Genomic DNA, 15,071 nt, shown 5'->3' with positions numbered 1-15,071 from the left:
ATAAAATCACAAGTTCTAGTGAAAACATTCTGTGTGATGTGATAAATGAAACTTTAGAAAGGGTAAGCGGGGATGAACTGAATAGCATGAGAAGTGAGGTAGCTGACAAAATCGAAAAAGAGCAGGCCATTGCAAAAGACCGTTTTGATAAACATAGGAGACTGACTCATAGTTATAGTGAGGGTGATCTAGTAAGAATAGAAAGAATGACGTTTGACAAGGATAGAATAGGTAAATCTAAAAAGCTTATGCCTAAATTTCACGGACCATACAGAATTATCAAAGTGTTATCTAAAGATAGATATGTGGTAGGGGACACTCCATTAACCAGAAAAGGTAATAAAAGATATGAAAATGTTGTTTCAATCGATAAGATACACCCTTGGCTTAATTTTAAAAGTATTGAGAGTGAAAACGACACTGACACTCATAACAGTGGTGAGGAAAGTGATATTAACTGATATGACATGTTGTATATTTCGAAGATGTTTAAATAATGATTACAATGATGTTTGTCGTGCTAGTTAGGTAGTGAGCAGTCAGTGCTTGTCGGCACAGATGACTGCAGATCACACCGGCTAGTGTGATAAATTTATTATGACATGTTGTATATTTCGAAGATGTTTAAATAATGATTACAATGATGTTTGTCGTGCTAGTTAGGTAGTGAGCAGTCAGTGCTTGTCGGCACAGATGACTGCAGATCACACCGGCTAGTGTGATAAATTTATTATGACATGTTGTATATTTCGAAGATGTTTAAATAATGATTACAATGATGTTTCGTGCTAGTTAGGTAGTGAGCAGTCAGTGCTTGTCGGCACAGATGACTGCAGATCACACCGGCTAGTGTGATAAATTTATTATGACATGTTGTATATTTCGAAGATGTTTAAATAATGATTACAATGATGTTTGTCGTACTAGTTAGGTAGTGAGCAGTCAGTGCTTGTCGGCACAGATGACTGCAGATCACACCTTCCTGTGTGACAATATGATAATTGTATGTTACATAGCTATTATTTTGTGTGAAAAATGATCACAGTTGCGGTTATTGCACTAGTTAGGCAGTGAGCAATCAGTGTTTGTCGGCACAGATGACTGCAGATTACACCAACTAGTGTGATAATGAGGTTATGGTAAAATTTAACGATATGATTATAAAATGTTTTCTTTTCTTAAATTTAGTTATTGTTTAGATAATTTGTGTGAGGACCCACCTTAATTAGGATGGCCGAGCTGTAAGAATCGATTATTTATTTTATAAATCGATTCCATATATTATCAATTATAAATATATTTTGTAACGTCAAATGTCAGAGTGACACTTGTCATTCGAGAGTGGCGGTTGTCCCTCTGACATTGGACGAGGGTAGTTAGTTAATCACGATATGTAAAACTGAGCGGTCGACATTAAAGTGTGGATATTAAATCTAGTTAAATCGAAGTAATCCGTTGTTATTTATTTGAAAACCGAGTTGATCTTATAGCCTGTATGTCTTGGCTGGCGATTTCTACGTCAGCGTCGCCGATAAAAAGCAGAGCGTTTGACAACTTTTCTTTAGGAAAAAATTCATTTGAAAATGAATAATGATCCGCAAGAAACCACATCAGAATATTGTACCTTCATTGATGCGGGATTTTCCAGATATCAAGTCTCAAACTTATAGTTCTTATTTATTAAAAATCCCTGAATAACCTACATGTGCTATAAGATAATAAAAATAATTTAAACAATATTAACTTTTAATTTATTCTATAAAAGACAAAGAATGTTTTCTTATCAGTCACTAGGCTTAACAAGTGTAACTCGAATTAATATCAAGAAAAATAAATACTGTATATTTCACTATCATTGCATAAGTTGATATAAATTGCTCTGCATGATCTTTACCGCGGCAATCCCAGAGTGATACACGTATTATTTTTTTCTTAACACGAATGCCCGTAAAGTGTGTATATACTATACAGGACTAACACAATAAATTGTACTGTGTATTGTATTAAAATATCAGAACAGATATATAATATATAAACTGTGGTACTCCGCACTGTTTAACATAATTATAAATAAGTTCCTAATAAGATTGGACAGTGACGGACGAGCTCCGCGGGGTCCCGGCAATTAATTTAATCCCCCTTCCGTTTAAGATATTTCGCGGTATAATTAAATAATTTATATCATTACACACAAACAGTCGTCCAGACAACGGATGACAGTGTTGCCATTACATCGTGAGGCCGGACTTGAGAATGTAATCATTAATTGAAATAAGTTATTCTGCTTTCCGAGATACGACAACTTAAAATATATTAGTTTTGTATAATGTTAAACAAAATTTTATATGGCGACATTTCATATATGTATCTATAAGGTATCTGTGAATAGTGCGTTTAAGCATTTAGTATAATTTGAGATTATTTATATGTGGGAAGATAAGTATTGCTTATTCTTCAAAAAAGTGTTCATGTCTAGTCTGTTAGTCGTTTCATGTGATAGCTAACGTGCGAGTTTGTTTCCCTTTTATTACAACAACATGTTCGAGATGTTTGTTATTTAAAATCTCTTAAAAGCAATCGGATCTAGAACTGTCGTGGGTGACGTCACCTTATTTGTTTTTTGGCCTTGACTCGCCGACTGTGACATTATAATATCGTTGTTATTTTTCATTACAATATACTTTCTAACATTCAAACAAGATGGTTATTTCAATATGATTAAATGTTAGGTTAGCTTCCATCTATCATAATGTTACATATTTATATGTACCTACATATATATAAAATATCACAATATCTGTAAATTTCTTGTAATATATTTTTACGGGCGTGTCCTGGAACAACAATTGTCGTATAAACGCCTCTAGAAGTGACGCTACTCATCATAAAACTAAGGATATTGCCAGTAAAACGTAGTGTCTATAAAAGGGAGATCCCCCAAAAACCGAGCCGGTGCATATTTGCTGACTACCCTCACAATATGTGGACTATAAAAAAGCCGATATTATTCCAATATTTCAAGAAGCTAGTGGGAAGGAAATAATTGCGTTGGTGCGATTTCTTTTACTTTATGGTTATTTTTCGGTTAAGGGCTGTGAGCCGCTAGTCGCTATATAAACTTTGATGTTTTCACCCGGCTTGTAAACTTTTACGACATCTTAACGGCAGCTGTAACATCATGCGCGTATTGTGTTTCTCTCTCCTGTCCAGGCTCCTGTGTCACGATGAAACTGTATAATTTAAAATATATTTTATGTCAAAGAAGTTTAAACCATTTATTACTCATTTCCAAAATATCAGTTCTCACTTTATCTTAATCTTTGTTATATTTCTGAGTTCACATCTTTCCGTCTCATAACTAACCGGTACTTGTTGTTTATTGTGTGAAGTTGTGAACAGCCACTAATAGTAAAATACAATGACCGTGGTCCTCGTGTAAGAGTCAACAGCGGACCCTCGACTGTTTCCGATCACGCGAGCCGCCGGTTCCTGCCGAATGTTTTAATAACGACCCTGATTACCTTTACACCTTACTTCAGCCCTCCCAATGTGAATTATCATAATAACCGTGTTCTGTAAACGCGATCCGTACCGTGTCTTGAGGACGTTTGTGGTTTGGGTTTAGTAATGGGTGTAGTAATGGAATATAATATACATATATATATATATATATATATATACATAAGTATATATATCTATAGATAGATAGATAGAAAGACAGATAGATAGATAGATAGAAAATACAGTCAATACTGACAGTGTTAATTTATAATTCAAGCCTTTATTCAACTTTTAGATGTAATGAATAAGACATACAGATTGTTTCAATTATTTATTATTTAGGGTACACATATATATATTCAAAGCTTTGAATAAAATTATAATACTAACAGTACTTACCAGCCTTCACTAGCTACAACGAGACAATACAAGTTAAAACGAATTTAAAAACAAAATTACTTTAGGCCTATAAAACAAGTTCTTAGATTGTTTCCCAGCTATCATTTGATAAAGATAATCATAGGTCATCGGGTTTGTGTTCTGACGTATAGGTAAATATATGAAGAGAACTAAAATTGTACGACTATTAAACATTTAAATAATATCAGTATATACACTACTGAGCTTACGACACGAGTTATACGTACTTTGTGTTATTTAAATTGTATTTCAGCTATTTCTAATGGCGGATGAAGTTGTGTTGTAAGTTAGAAAACATTTTCTCGTTTTCGATAACATATCATAAATATTTCGATCGCCTCCCAATGTCCTACGTCCTTAGGATGTTTCGTGTAATCAGACGGAATCTAATATAGTACCATGCGGTCCGTGAACCGAGTGTTGTAACTCAGCGTACACTCAAACCAGTACAGTCTGACGTCTGTTAGGTAGAAGCCAAGCTTTCATTTAGTCACGTTGGTAATATTATACGTGACGTTTCTTATCCCACAACGAGCCCAGTTAATGAAATTTAAGTCTTATGTCGTTGTGATAAAGAGTCACGTTTCGGCCGTTTGGGGACAAAGAAATGAAGTAACTCAGGATTTGGTAAATAAATGGACTCTCATGAGTTCAGTTTTTTGGTTTGACGAGACTTAGTTGTGACGGCGCTTCTCGGATAACCATCGATGAACGTTGAGGTTTATGTCATTTACCTACGTATAATTGTTTGTTTATATTATTCTCATATATTGGTTACGAAAACCATCACTTTCACTGACGTCTGATGCTGACTGTCAAAAGTCTGTAATATATTAGAAAAAATGATGCAAACTATTCTTACTCGGTTTGCCAGTATGGTGTGACAGTGGCGTGACAAATATCCCTCACACGGAAGGAATCGAGGAAGGTATTAGGTAGGCAAATATATGCGGAGGCCATGGAGACCACGGGTTTAAGAGCCCATAAACATTTCTATTGCATATCTTAGTGGAACCCTTATTGTGGTCAGCCATCCACTATATGTGGAATAAGAAAGATGAACGTTTGAATCCATGAGAAATATTTGTTTTGGAGTTATGTATGGAGTCATCGTGCCGTTAGCCGTAGACTCCCGACTCCGCATGAGGAGGGTCCGTAATGTGGGGTAGGAGTGTTCAATGCAATGCTTGGTATTGACTTTGATAAATAATTTAGTAAATCTTGTATGTCTTGCCATCTTTTGATTCTATTTAAAAAAATCTTTGATGTATGCACGAACTTCTGCTGTTAAATTCTTAATGAACAAAAAGAAACTTTTATCTTAGAACAAAGTCGTAGACTAAACCGCTAATTTGGGATCTGTTTGTTCAGCTCAGTGTAAATTTCTGGCAGCCTCCCGCCCCTGATCCTCTGATATTCCTTCTTAATCTTTTATGCATTAAATACGCAAGCCATTCAAGGATCCTATCAAACCCCTATTACGGAACAACTTTATTATCCTCGAGCGGTAAAATAGAACGTCAACATAATTTGGCGACGCGAGGGTTGTATTTTTTTTGTAATTAGATATTTATGTATAAATATTTAACGGCTCGCTGAAGAGTACATTTCATTAATAATTCATGAAAATCTATTCCTTGATGTGACGGAGTCGGAGGATAAACATTCGGTTGATTAAAATGTTATCTAAACCGGTTCAGGGAAAGCTAGCCGTATACTTTGAAAAATAATTGTTAACTGTTAAATGCCGCGAGGCCGGTGAAATTTATTACTCGCCACGTTGAAAAGTAAAACTAATTAGAGTCAATGGGACGGAGGCTTTGCCAACTTTAATGTTAACAGGTTAAACTTCCGTAACAAGAAAATGATCTAACTACAGCGATTAATGTCGCCGCTCGTTTCCGTTAAAACTTGCAGCAATCAGTTAAACCCGAGATTAAATTAACAATATTTAAGAGAAAGCCTTTAGGGTCTAAGGTTCCTTAAATTTATTACTAAAACATATACATAAAGAAATGATAAAATGTATACGTATTTGCCTCTTGTGATTTCTAGTTTTATAATATACGAGGGCTAGGGTAGTTACTTCAGTTTATTCACATATTAAATAACGCAAATGACAAGTACATAAATATTGCGTTTTAAAACTTACAGGCGTTTTATGAAACTAATTGAATGAAAGCAATTCTATTTCGTCGTTAACTTAATTGTCAAAGAAATATTAAAATAAAAATAATATGATATTAAACAAGTAGTATACCTAATACCTTTGTTCATCATTGGAAATTCTTTGTATTATTTGAGCTTTATAAATAACAAATACATACGTGTTATATAATTTTATAAGGGTGTATAATATCGAAGGCCAAGTCTGTCAATAATCCTTATTCAAAATATTGTAATTCTTTAATATGAAAGCTGCCTAAATTCTCCCTTATCTCAGTAACGCAGCCGTATGAATGCTGTACACATTACTTGATAACGTATCAGATTCAGTTTATCCCGGAATATTTGGTTTGTTGAAACCTTCAACGAGGACAAACTTTATACAATACTTAACAAATATTCTGTTACCTATTGTTGCTGGAAATCCGAAATGGTTTTTCGATTTTGCGGTTTTACAGATAGATAACATAGTTAATAAAGTCGTAGAAACTAGATGTAGAATATATGTATATATAATGTTTCGGGGTATAATTTTGGACAAAATCATTCAGTTACATAACGTGTTGTTGCTTCGAAACCTTAATCAATAAATTACATTTTAACCGATATTCTAGATTATGGTTGACAATAACTTCGCAAAGTTATTAATGTGATATGAAAAGGAGAACTATGTATTCAAGATCTTTAGAAAGTGAATAAGCCTGGCAGCATCTGTCGCTGCAGCCATCTCTGAACTAAAATTGCAGTTAAACCGGTCCAAGTAAAATTGTCTCTATCCCGATCTGGGTGTATCGTTTTATTTTTTATATCTCACACAACCGGTTTCCTCTAACACACTGGCTGCGGAGACACGGACTCCTATATTACATCGGCAATTTGTGTTTAAATCTGTGGCACTTAAGAAGGTTTTATTATTTACAAATTAAAAAAAGTATAAACAATATCCAGAACACATTACGGATAATTATTAATTATATAATATTAACATTTAAATAAATTTGTTAAATATTTGAAATCGGCTGTTCAGACAGGACGCTGTGTCCGTGATTAATACAAACAATAAGAAAATGTCTCGCTTGAACATATCGATACGAAGCCGTCCAAATTAAAAATAGTTGAAAAACCATCTTATACAAAATATATGTATATAGTATATATAGTATATGTATGCGTATATATTCGTATAATCTGTTATTTACAAACAGCTGTATAATAAATCGATTTCGACGCGGGACGACTCGGCCGGCGCGGCGTCGGCGCTGTGCTGCCTTTCTAATGTCGGCGCCGCGATGAAAGTGCGTCTGCCAGCTAATGTGTGGATTAAAACGAGAATAGTGGTTTGAAGTTCCATAGTTTTATTAAGGTTTCAGAGTTTTAACAACACCTTATAATTACGTTCTCGTTTCTTAAACATGATGTCGGTCTTGTGAAAGTTTTCTCTTTATATCATCTATTCCAATCCGATTCGTGAATATCAAGCCGGTCTTGTCTAAACAATAAACAATCAAAGTAATAAGAACTAGTAGAGGTACTTTTACACTTACTTTATATAGTTTAAATCATTAGGTCTGCCTGTTCCAGACTGATTTGTGATCTTTTACCAAGAGGTTGACAGTAAAACTGACGTGTCTTCTCATATTTGGAGACGCTGACCGTTAATGAAGGTTTACAAATTCTGTCCTATAACTACTGCCAGTGATAGCAGTACTGAAGACATTTAGAATATATTTATACAATATATTAGATATATAAAGCGCAAGTAAGTCGTTCTTGACACTTGTGAAAGATATCGTTTAAAGTCAATGAGTAACGTAAAAGCTTAGAGACAGTTTTATCCGCGAGGGAAGTATTGAAATCGGTTTATTAAAAGATTTTCGTTGTACACATCAAAGACGAACACAGATCGTAAGACGCTATTGATTATACTCAGGTACTCCTCGATAGTCAGAAGAGTATAGTGAAGCAGTTTTCCGAATATGGAGATTTGAGCTTTTCCAACTCAACCGCGGGAACATAATTTCCAATGAATGAAAACTATTCTCACCTCGTCTGCCCGTGATCACGGTTGCTGCAAAGTAACCGAAACGTCGGAAGCATGTAGTTTGAAACATAATGAAATACGTGAAGTGATCCGAAAAATGTTAGTTTCATTTAAATGTATACATAAATTGAATGGAATCGAATCCATTTAATTAGTTCCCAAAATATCAAAAACTTATTTAGGAATTAATTTATTTAGGAAAAAATTTATTTAGGAGTTAGCTCTAAAAGTATTGGTCTGTAAATAGAAGAGCTCAGAGTTCGGAGTGATTTTAAAACTAAAGGAACTGGTTTAGGTGAGCCGTGAGAGTAGCGAGACTCCAGCCCGGGATCCACTCAACAAAAAAAACTGTCACTGGACTCGTTAGAAAACTATAAAATTCGGAAATGGACTCTCTCTAACAAATATTTTAAGTGGTGTGAGCTTTTCTGTGTTTTATCGTCACAACAATGGGCCTGCTTCATTACCATCTCTTCACCGTGAGACTGGAAGTCACATATAATCTGAACATGGGATCCTCATTCCAGTCCTTCTTTCCACGCACGTGTTGGATCTGGAATGATCTTGAGGTTTCCCCGGTCTTTGAAATGCGTTGTGGTCAAACTTCTACAGAGTAAACGAGGCTGACAACCTGACTATAGCCATCCTTATGTGTGGTGTGTGCGTGGCTGACAGTATTCACTTGTCACCGGCTTAGAAATATAATTTCGTTGGACATCACGTAATATGAGAAGTCGACTTTTATATTTATAATTTTAAAGTGACCTTTAGTACGAGGCGCCGCGCCCGCGCCGGTTCTTACACTACAGTTAGAAGCTATTGAATTTTCACAATTATTTTGAATCACTGCATCGTAGACTTTGTGCGCTGGTCGTAAGGTACGTTCCGCGTTGAGAGCACGAGCATGCGTGCGCGCACCCTCAGGCGATGCCCTTTGTAGTTGTTATTGATTGGATTTGATTATAATATTGGAAAACTAATCGAACACGTTACTAACTCATTAAGAAACAGTTTTGTAACAGAGCTCTGTGTCCGTTTAAAAACTATTTCACTCTATGGTTTCTTTTAATTTTTTTGGGTTTCGTAATACGCTAACATAGATCCGTTTTATAGCATACAAAGGCGAAACCTTTGATTATTTGAACATATTATTGTGCAACACTAATTTGTTTACGAGAATTTGATTGTTGTAAACAGAGTAAGAAGATGTCTGAAGTTACTTTAAATGTACTCCTTACATATTATAATATAAATCTGTGTGTTTTTCTGTCACCGTTAACCTGGTTAAAGTTCTTTTTTTCTGGATTGAAGACGCAACAGCATCTAGAGTATAGATTTTTAATAAAATAATACGAACATACCGAGGTCTGTTCGTCTTTATGTAAATTTTGTCTTAATGTATAGTGGTCTCGCGCCCACCGGACTGATTTAATGCATAACCAAATGAACCTTCGCCCGCTGGCTTGTTTATGATAATTTCATTGTAATATTTATTTATTCAGATTTCATATTAAAGAAAACCGATGAAAACGTATAATGAGTATAAATTTAATTAAAGGAAATAACAACGCTGGGCAGTCGTTACAGCTGTTGAATGTTTCATGTTCTACCAAATACGTTATGAGTAACAAGTGTTTGGTCTCGTGCGAACCCACTCGTATAGATCAATATAAGCCGGTTCACTGAGCTGCTGCTGCTGCTGCTGCTGCTGCTGCTGCTGCTGCTGCTAGGGGACTTTAGAATATGAAATTACAATTGCCTGTAATGGTTAACCTTATCGAGAGGCTTTCGCTCGTAGTACAGGTCGATTATAACACTGATAAGTTATTGATCAACTCATTAATTAATATCGGTTTTGGTAAGTCATAAAGTAATCAAAGCATTGAAATTAATTTCGAAGTATAATTTTTGAATATCAGTAAGTTTTACCTAAAGTTAGAGCATTTCACATCAAAGTCGATCACGGGCTGACGAGCATGGAAGAGTTTTAAAAATATAGTTTTATTGAATATAAAGCATTTATATAGTTTACACAAACGACTGTCAAAATCTGTCAGATGTGTTTACAGTTTCGAAATGATCGCAGAGTAAACACCAGGGAACAGCAGGCCCGGGCCGCGGCTCGATCTGTGGAGCGTAAAACATCAAAGATAAAAACATCTCCAGCCTTGGGTTCAATGACACCTTGAAGCTTTACAGATTCTCGTGTATAATATACTGTCAATAACACCTTTGATCTGAACGAGATCGGGATCGGGATCACTATTCCTAGAAAGCACCTACCTATATAGTTTCTCGAGTAACGTCTGGGTGATGTTGGAACCTTGAATTTAGTCGCTCGTGTTACATGTTATATGACAATTAGAAATAAGTTAACACAACCGGAGGCAATGTATTGTACACGAAAAAACAGATTTAGAGATGTCTAGTATGAGATAAGTTGATTGTTATGTGACATGACGCGATAACTAGGCGTTAATGAGAGGCTGACGTGAAAGAACCGGCTTCTATTAAACTTTACTAAAACAAACGTTTTTATAACACTATTATGAAAAGTTGAGTATTTTTTGGAACTAATAAGGACCTCGATTATATAGTTAACCGTCAAATATGTCTTCTATATAAGTATTACATGTATTAATGATGTTTTATATATGTCGGAGAATCATGTCCAAATTGATTATTAGAAGCTGTGACGTTCAGCGACGCTATTGTCACATAACACTATTTCCACCTGTCAGGTTATCCATTTTCACCAATAAAGCACTCTCACTTACTCGCACCATTTTATTTTCAACTTTAACTAACACTTAGTAATTTCTCCTGGATAGCTCTCACACCACTCTGTCCTCGCCAACAACTTCTCCGAATATAAATTGTTTCCGTGGAGTCATTACATTTACTCTTAATTTTAAATAATAAGTTACAAAGATTATTCGTAGTAATTCAAATAATCATTAATCATTACATAAGTTTTCGTAATCAATTATTAAACCAACTGAACTTTATATTGTCACTTAAAATTTAAAGAAATCATAATTGAATAACATTAATTACAAAATGGTTACTGTTTTAGTTTGTGTTTTACTAAAACTCACAAAATAACTTATCTTTACATATTACAAATCACGATACGAATTGCCATTTACTTTCCTTCAATACAAATCGTACGACGATCTATAAAACAAATAATTTTGTTAAAGTTATTACTAACGCCTTGACATTGTTTATGTCACATCTACCCTCTAAAGTGAAATACATACGAAACAACTATACATATGAAACAACTACCCTTTATAATGGTTTTTTTAAAGTCGTTGCGCCGACATATATTGCCGACATATTTGTCGGATTTATTACAAATTCAATGTTTTAAAGACAGGACGCCAGCCTCGCTGACGTCTCTAATGTCACTTGTTTCAGTGCGTTCCAGATATTTTAAAATGAAACTTCAATTCTTCTAAATGTTCTTGTATTTCTCGAAGGTTCTTTATGCTCCGCACTCGCTGAACTCTGCAGTCCCCGGTCGTGCGTCCAGACGTCATATTTAAACCAGAATTCAAACATAGTTCTATTCTCTTTGATTTCGTTTTACTTTTACCAATAGTAACGACGACCAATATGTTGTTATAATAATTGATGCCAGCCTTGAGTTATTTTCTTGTTGCATCCGTCATTGAAGCTGCTTGCGCTGATATATATATAAATGTACCCGGCTCTACTATTAATATCTCGGTATTTTTGACTTTGTCGCAAGCAATGCGTTACGACTAAGTATTGAACATGGCGCTGTGTTTATGAATACTTTAAATTTCCTCGCTTTACTCGACGACGAAAAGGTGAGTTCTGTATTTCATTGACGCTTGTTTGCCGAGTAACAAATACTTGCATCGGATAATATTATGTTTAGTCCGAGCTTGCAGCGACACACTGCATGCGAAACTTTTCCTGTTTTTATTCAACATTCGATGTTATTATTAGAAAGTGAGAAGACTTGTGGATTAAAAACTCTAAACGTTGCGTATGTAGTGGGAGGGCAGACTCAGAATAAGCTTCTTATAAGTAACAGTTATTTGGAGGCGATCTGTGAGGGAGAAGTAGTTCAGACAGCACAAAATATATTCTCACTGCGATTACCAAACTATTATTATTAATTTGAAATTCATGAAACTAAATCCTACTAAAATAAATATATGAGTTTTTGCTTCTAGTTCCCACTATCGTTACTGTGTGTTTCCTTCATTATCATCATGTCTGAATCTATCGCTGCGTCGAATCAATATATAATAATAACAATATCCTGAGCATCTCTTGGTGGCTTCAGTTTCAATAAACTCTTTGTCCCCCTTCTCCCCGGGTTCGGATCGCCCGCGCGTGTATCGTCCGCCGCGGTGGGTAGGCACGTGTCGGGTCAGTATTCGGCTGCGCCTACGCATCCTCTATGCACATGGATCTATTAATACTAGACACGTGTTCCCACTACAACAATAGTCGGACACAAGTGTATTTACTTGAATAGTTTAGATTATTCATTTGATTCGCTAGTGTTTATACTTGCCGCGGTCCGCCGAGCGGCGAGTCTCGCACACGGCGTGTTATCATGTATGCGTGTATGTTTAAACAGTTATCAGACAAACATACACGTGTTGCGATATCGCTAATGACGTTCTATTTAGCTCCCATTCCTATGTATTATTTATATATTACAATAATGTCACAGCAGCTGTCTTTGTCCGTTTTTCTGGACCGTTATTATCTCATCGCTTTAATTGTTTCACATGTTTAATCTTGTTCTAGCACACATAATTATTCTTTAATTAAAAAACTAATAATATGCAAATGATTTTGTTTTTTGTTGATAGAGGAGAATTAATTGGTCTTGGCAATTGCAATAACGCGATGGTAAAAAAAATGTAAATAGATAACGTGGAAAATAAGACGTTAAAATGATTTACATTGTTGTTCTTGATGAAGTTACTGGCGCACTCCTATAAGATGGTGTGGAGCAGTCACTCGCCGTACACACGGCGTCACGTCACATTATGTATTGTATACGGGTACATATCTTAATATGAATACTAAACAACGGCCGCGAATATAATAAACAAACATTAAAAATTTAATGAACCTGTTAAATATTGAACCAACAGCCAACTCCTGCTTGTTGATGTTTGTTAAGTTTTCATTTGCATTACGAGAACGTGTCGACGGAGTTAGAAAAAAAAAACAAGTGACATTATTATACATCTAGCCGTGTTTTAGTGACCGGCTCGCTCTCGCCTCTGTATATTGTTTTTGTTCAAAGTTTCTTTTGATAGGGTTCCCTGGCTTCATCTGATAGGTTCATTATTTATAACATCGATCACAGTCAATAGACATAAATAGTCGTCCCAGTAACGGTCACAAGTGACAATCGTGAAGTGAAGCGAAGCCATCCGTCGAGTGCTGCTTCACTGAAGTACCGCGTGGATCGCATGTTTCAGTGCTCCTTATTTAGTTCCATGATGTCTGTGTGTCTGAAGGTCGCACGTGGGCACGTCGTAACACCATGGGACGACCGACGACACGTGGAGCTCTTGTATAGATATTATTACAAAGACAGCTTCGGGGGCAACATTTTAGCGTCTCATGACGTATCTCGCTGTTGAAGCAGAGTTAATTTATTTTCTATTTTTAAAGCCGATGTTTGTTTGTTTGTCATCCACCTAGGTTCTAGATAGCTTTCGAGACGTGCTCCACGAGTAATGAGTAGCGTTTGATATAAACGGACAACTAGCGTGTTATGAGGTGCTCGCGACTCGGCTCGTCTAGCCTGGTGGCTCATCTCTCAAGGCCACACGCGCGCATGTTATGCAAACCGGCCACCACGTGTACCACATTAGGACGAGGTCATTTATAGAAAAAAATACGACTTACTTGTATTACATCATTATTTATACAAATTAGTATTAAGTTTAAAATTTACTATGACAACAATATAAATATAATATACACTGGTTATGATGCTTTATATGATTTATGTGGGGTTGTGTGATCAGTTCACGAGCGCTACTCGAGAGTCAGCTCGACTGAGATGGACATTAAAAGATATTCTTCATTTTAGGTCTCGTAGGGAGAGGGTATCCTGAGCTTTTAGTAGTGTCCCGTTTTTTTCCTCTCCAATATAGAATCGTAAAACTTTGTATATTCTTTTGTACAACACATATATCGAAGTATTATTTTATAGCGACTGTTCGTTGTTTGTTGTGTTTCTCACTAACGCGAGCGTATAGCGTACACAGCTCTATCCCGGTGAACTGTCCACTATATCATGCCCTCGTATTTTTGTCGCATGTTGCTTATCCGCAGGTTCCACGTGTAACGACAAACACACTTAGTCCTTCAACTGAATATAAATGAATACATAATGAGATCTAAGATTTTCGCGAGTATTCATTTAAATAAAACTAGTATTATTCGGATTTACTACGCGGATTTTTATTATTTAAAAACTACATAATCCCAAAAATGTGGAACGCTTCACGATTTTGCGTGTCATCCTTGCGTACTCGCTTCGGCAGTACATATACTAAAATTGGAACGATACAGAGTAGATTAGCATGGCCCCTGCGCAAGGATGACACGCAAAATCGTGAAGCGTTCCACATTTTTGGGATTATGTAGTTTTTAAATAATAAAAATCCGCGTAGTAAATCCGAATAATACTAGTTTTATTTAAATAAATGAATACAATATTTTAGCTTACAACATAATTTACTAAAAGATTTAATAGTTTGAATGAGAGTCCTGTATCCTCTTGTTAAGTAAACATGACTTAACTAACTTTCCCCGCTTGACCATTTCTTTTCCTAAATTTATTATTTATAATTTAATCTTCATTTTGATTTTGTATTTATTCGACGTTCATAAATATTTTATTTCTCACATTTCTAGACATCGTTGG

At 35.5% G+C, this 15,071-nt stretch overlaps 1 long non-coding RNA gene and 1 other non-coding gene across 2 annotated transcripts; one reads left to right on the top strand and one right to left on the bottom strand.

The window, feature by feature from the left end:
• Window positions 1–10,113: 10,113 nt before the first annotated feature.
• LOC133319281 (uncharacterized) lies at window positions 10,114–14,513 on the bottom strand. Its single transcript, XR_009752959.1, has 2 exons — window positions 13,257–14,513; window positions 10,114–10,255 (listed from the first exon to the last, which is right to left on the bottom strand). It is a non-coding gene; the product is annotated as an uncharacterized LOC133319281 (long non-coding RNA).
• Window positions 14,514–14,672: 159 nt separating this feature from the next.
• LOC133319353 (U6 spliceosomal RNA) lies at window positions 14,673–14,779 on the top strand. The gene has a single exon (XR_009752995.1). It is a non-coding gene; the product is annotated as a U6 spliceosomal RNA (small nuclear RNA).
• The last annotated feature ends 292 nt before the right edge of the window (window positions 14,780–15,071 follow it).

The sequence above is a fragment of the Danaus plexippus genome, chromosome 17, assembly GCF_018135715.1.
Source record: "Danaus plexippus chromosome 17, MEX_DaPlex, whole genome shotgun sequence".
Lineage (NCBI taxonomy): Eukaryota > Metazoa > Arthropoda > Insecta > Lepidoptera > Nymphalidae > Danaus > Danaus plexippus.
Note: the sequence above shows the minus strand (reverse complement) of the source record. Positions and strands in the feature narration are given on the sequence as shown.